At 31.1% G+C, this 6000-nt stretch overlaps 1 non-coding gene across 1 annotated transcript; it reads left to right on the forward strand.

The window, feature by feature from the left end:
- Window positions 1–995: 995 nt before the first annotated feature.
- LOC127151088 (small nucleolar RNA R160) lies at window positions 996–1077 on the forward strand. Its single transcript, XR_007823826.1, has one exon. It is a non-coding gene; the product is annotated as a small nucleolar RNA R160 (small nucleolar RNA).
- Window positions 1078–6000: the final 4923 nt, after the last annotated feature.

A 6000-nucleotide genomic window follows, 5' to 3' on the forward strand; every position in this document is an offset into this window, starting at 1 on the left:
TGAAACGACAAAGCGTGAAAACAACTTTCAATATTCTATGAACACATTGTAACACCCGAATCACTCCAATGTAGAAGCCATCAACACCCACCAGCACAACACCTTGTACACCAACAATCTCTATTTTTGTAAGCACCGTCCGAGTTCTTAAACCCATTAGTATATCTCATTGATTGCCCTTGATTTACTGCTCCGTTCGTATCTAAATCATTGGATTTCAGAGCCGCCCATGAAGACTATTTAGGTCATCGATCCTTTTCTGTTTGTTGACATATCTGAAGACAGCAAAGTTTACTGCTATGCAGGTGAAGTAGAAGTTGTTCGAAATTCTGTCAAAACTTGCTCGTGATAATAACATATTTGTGGAGTTTCATACGGTTTATGTTCTAACTTTTTAGTTTGTGATATCAAAATTTAGGTTGGCTTAGGGCACCCTGCCACTTACTTTCTTAGTTTCTTGTGCTTATAAGTTATAACCCATTTGATGTTGTTATGTTACACCCTGGTCTGTGGGATCCTGCAATTTGATATCCATACTATTTGTAGGAAGAGGCCTTGAATCTCTATTAATATATTACTCTGCACGTGTATTCCCGGTTAATGTACCACATAAATCTTTTTGTTGATTTCTTTAATGTAAGTTTCCTCGCTCTTTTTTTAATATTGATTTCATAAAGCGATGGATCTGTTCATTAAGATAGAAGAATGGTATTGCTGCTACACACTCAAGTGGTTTCCTGTCAATGGTTTCCAACCAGTTTCAGACTACTATTAAGTTGCAACTTTGTCATGGGTTTTATGAGGGAGACAGAAATAACATAGTGTTTAGTGGGTTGGGGAGGGCCCCAATTGATGATATTTGCAGTTTGGTCTTTGGTTAAGTTTTGTGTCCCTGATGTCTTCGATTTAAAAGACCTCTTGTAACTTGTCTTTAGAAAACATTTTACTTAGTTGATCTCACTCTTTTCTATTTGGTAAAGTATGTAAAATAGCCATTCAAGATGATGAGGCCTTTTGAGGTGAAGCTATGATGTGCTTACCCATTTCATGCTACGCCTTCAAAGTTATCTGATTGTTCTTTCCCTATCATCCAGCTCACTTAATATCATCAATGGTTTAGATTTTGCTTTTCAGATTGTGTGCCAATCCTAGGACTTTCGTTTAATCCTCTAATTAAAAATTGATTCTTTTCTGTTTTTAAAATGAGTGTGGATGTTTACATGGATGACTAATGCTTCTTTTTCCTATTTATTATTCACATGCTTGTTTAGGCAGCCTCTACATGAGTGTAAACTCAATCTTTATTATTTGGATTCTACATCATTCTAGTCTTCGAAGTTCTCTAATTGCTCTGCTATTTTGCTTCTGTTTTGCATCATAGAATATATATGATTGGGATTTCTATTTGAAGGTAAAGTTACCATTATTATTTTTCTTTTTTTCTAAATCTATTTCTTTCTTCTAAACAATGTTTAATGGGTTATATCTCTATATCAGTTTGGATATTTTCTAATAACTTTGGGGAAATAATAAATACTGAAGCTCTAAAATTCATGATCGGTTGGAAGCTTGTTGGGTTTTGGCAAAATATTAAAAGTACAATTGTCTCACATCTATTAGTCCAAGCCTTATAAAAGGAGTCTATGCCTTTGGTTTCTAATCATCCCAACTTGAAGCATTTAAGTGTGATGTACTAGCTCAATCATGCAAGTGATTTCTTCGTGATGGTAACAATTTTTCACATAGTGAAAAATTTTGTGGCCTGCTTTTTACTCGGGCTTGGAGTTTTTCTATGTTAATTCTTGTGTTTCTAGTTTTATTTTGGAAAATTTTTCCCCACAGGCCATATGATCATTTTGCAACATACATCTCTCCTTTTCTTGTCATTCATCTCATTTATTTGCATTCAAATGGTTTAGAGTTACAAATAGAGACAAAAAATTGAAATTCTGTTTTAACTTTCTAATATGGTTTAGATTGGACACTTTTCTTTTAAGCCTCTGGAGATTTTTTTTTCCTGCTAATGTTCTTGTAAAGATCGATTTCATCTTTTTTCCATTTTATATCCCATTTAACACAGACAACAACATATTTATATATACTTGCTAACAATATAACAACATTGCGGCCTTGGCATTCCAATTCCACTTCCAATCACCAAATCTATGTATTTTTTTTTTTAAGATGACTAAGCTTCAGCCCATATGTGGTTCCTCCATATTTGTATGAACCATAAAGACAACCCATCTTTCTTGATGCTGCCATCTTTGTTTCTTAGATGATATTAACGTCTTACTGAACAAGCTAAAGAACCAATAATCTGATGAAACTACCCTCTAAATGATAGAACAAAAGCCATCAAGGAGAAGCCAGAAGCCAGCCAAGAGATCCAAGCAAAGTTTTGATGGATTAGAAGACTTGCTACGATGCACACACCAATTGCAGCAATAAGAGCACCAATCTTTTCGAACAGAAGCGCGATTCTCGGGAATCCATTTTGAAGGAAAATTCCAGCAAACGAAACTGCAAAGCTAATCAAGACTGCAGCCGCAAAGAGATGTGTCAAAAGTGGAGGAGATGAATTGGGCGAGGTAATGAACAAAGCCAAAACTGCCTGAAAAGTAAGGCCAAGAATTGTCTTCCCAACATTATTCTCAGTCTTAGAGCTGTTGGCTGGTGATGGCCTCTGCATTGTGATGCAAATTGGTAAGCTGTTGATTTCAGGATTTCTTTCATTAATTGCTGTGATGAAGGAATAGAGTTCATTCATATCTATGGAAATTTGCTGTGAACTTGGTTCCATAGGGGACAATAGAAGTAGAAAATCTTTTAATAGCTCAAATGGTTTTATGTTGAACTGATTCAGTCTTGCAGTTTTAATTTTCAGTTTCTTTTTTATGTGGAGGGATGGAATGTTCTAGAATTTTTGGAGAGAAACCTTTTTAAAGGATTCTGCAAGAAGTTAGGGTGGAAATTTCATAGAAATTGTATAAAGGGATGATGTTTTGATTTCATCACTTTTTTGAGTCAAAAGTTCCATTGAACTATAGATTCTCGTTATTACTGTTAACATGATCTGCCGTGCTTCCTTGGAGGAAGAACGGCAAAGATAAGAGTGTTTTTGGTTAGTTGTTTGATAATAGAAATTTGAAAACAAAGTTGAAAATTAGAGCTTTTTCTTTTATATATATATTTGTACAATTTGTAACAACAATCTAATTCGGTTGAATGAAGAATTAAAATTGAAATAACATCAATGATTTCGAATTGGGTTTTTTTTTTTTATTAAGAAAACCATTTACACTTTATGGAAAGAAAAAAACCAATTAAAGTGAAAAGGGTAGTTTGGTCAAAATTAGAGATGAAAGAACTCAATAAAAATAATTCAAACCTTGTAACATTTATGACATTTATAGCATAGAAAGAGTTTTTGGTGTAAGATCTATTAATTGATTCACTCTTTGCAAACTATTAAGGATAATAGTTTTTTTGTTTGGCATTATATCCTTCATAAAACCCAATTGATGGCCTCCCTCCACATTCTAAAACATTTCTAGTTATTTTTTAAAAATCTTTTAGGGTAAGTTTGGGGTGGGACCCGAGTTCCTATAATAGCCACTTTTGTTTTCGGATGTGGGTCTTAATTATTGTGTATTTTTGCTTTCACAATGATTATATTTTAGAAGGTGTCATTCACAAGGATTGTATTTTAGGTATCATTTATACTAAAGTATGGGTATTTAAGTCTTATTTGTAACAATTTATTATTCCATTTTTTTGTTTTTGTCATTTTTATAATTAAAATAAAATTTTGCTATTTTTACGAAGTAAACTCTTTTTTTTTTTTTTTTTTCTATTTATCTAGTTGCCTCTTTTATGGATCAGGTTGACCTGATTTGTTTTACGAGTCCATTGGTCCACTTGTTTTGTAATTTTTGGTTCAACTGAGTAAATGTTTTAGGCCATCTGCATATTTCGATAATCATAATGTTTTAGAATTTTCTTTCATAATTTATGTGTATGTAGGGATAAAAAAGAGAGTTAATTTATAATTTACCGTTAGTTTTAGATGGAAACGTTAAAGTTTTATTTCAAAAATATCCCTAAACTATTAAAAAGGTTTCATAAATACCCTTGAGCTAAAAAAGAAATAAATAAAAAAATACAACCATAGTATTAGTTTTATTTGACTACACACAGTGATCGATCACAAACACAACCACTTTTTATAATTATTGTTGTAACTAACATACATTAATTGTCAAATAAAAAATATATTTGACTATTAACACAAATTGATAATTTGATAGATCTATCGAGGTAAGATTTTTTTTGTTTGACTAATTATTGTTTTAGTATGTTTTAAGGAGAAATTTTCGTTTTGGAACTTTGTGAGATTTTGTGAAATTTTATATTTTAACTAAGGTTTAAAATATCGATGTTGATAGATATATCAAAGTTTTGATTTTTCGATTTCAACGGATATTTTTGGAAAAATTATAATAAAATCATTAAATAAACATTTTATTATTTTCAAGTAAGTAAACATGTCTATTATTGAGATTGTTTAAAAAATATAATAAATTGACAAAATATTTACACTGTATAGAACAATTTTGAAAACGGAAAAAGCCCACTAGCCCACAATGGAAAATTCCAAAAATGTCCCTCAGTCAACACACGATTGATTGGCCACACACACTCGTGTATTCTTCTTAAACGATCATGATACGCTCGTATAGAAAATAATATACTTGTGTAGGAAATGATACACAATCGTGTAGGTAGTATCAACACCCACCACATGCGCATGTGCAATTATTCTTCTGAACGACCGTGATACGTGATCGTGCAGAAAGTGATACTCGATCGTGTAGGAAATGATATATGATCGTGCAATTTTTCTTCTAAACGATTATGATACGCGATCATATAGGAAATGATACACGATTGTATAGGAAATGATACATGGTCATGTAGTTCTTTTTAATGATAGAAAAAATGTTTTATGTAATTCTTTTTCTAAACAATCATGATTCGCGATCGTGTAGGAAATCGTACATGATCGTGTAGTTTTTTTTTTTTTAACGTGGAAAAATTGCTTCATAAACGATCTTGATATTCTAGAAGAAGAGCAATAAGAAAGAAAGAGAAGATGAGGAAAGAAAGGAAGAATAAGAAGATGAATAAAAATAGAAGAAAGAAAATATGGAAGAGAAGATGAATAAAACGAAAAGAAGAAAGAGAAGTGACGAATTCTCCACAATATTAAGGGCAAATCTAGAATTTATAAAAAAAAAAATTCTACCATGGGCTTTTTTATTTTGTTAAATAGGTCATAAATATTTTGGTGTTTTGTTATATTGATGAAAATTTACCTTAATTATTTATATTAGTGTTATTTGATGTTTATTTTATATGATTCATGGATTTCTTTAGGATGTATTGAAAATATCGATTCACCCCTTCTACCGATATGGAACCCCATGGAAATGTGAAAATATCGATAAAAATATTGGCATATCGATGGAAATTTAAAACTATAGTTTTAATATAAATTTTTTGTTTTTATTTTAAGTACTAAAAAAAATTGGCTTAAAAATTGGATTAATGAAAATATTTTTTGAAATCTTTTAAGCTTAAAGGATATTTATGGAACTTTTCAATATTCAGGAGTATTTTTTAAACAAAACTTTTCAATAATTCACAAGAATTGTTTTAACAAAACTTTCACGATTTCCATCCAAAACAAACAACAATTATATTTTTGAAAAACTACCGATAAAGGTATTTTTAAACCGTTTTCGAAAGTTTAAACACATCTTTGAACTTTTAAAGGTTTAGAGAACTTTTTGACACAAACCATTGGGGCCTAGGGGTATTCTAACACCGACAACACGAACAACCTGCACTACCCATCCCAAATTTCTAATATTATTATAATATATATATTTTTTAACTTATAGTATACTAGATTTTGATATTTAACATTTGAGTTTA

This window comes from Cucumis melo, chromosome 9, assembly GCF_025177605.1.
Source record: "Cucumis melo cultivar AY chromosome 9, USDA_Cmelo_AY_1.0, whole genome shotgun sequence".
Classification (NCBI taxonomy): domain Eukaryota; kingdom Viridiplantae; phylum Streptophyta; class Magnoliopsida; order Cucurbitales; family Cucurbitaceae; genus Cucumis; species Cucumis melo.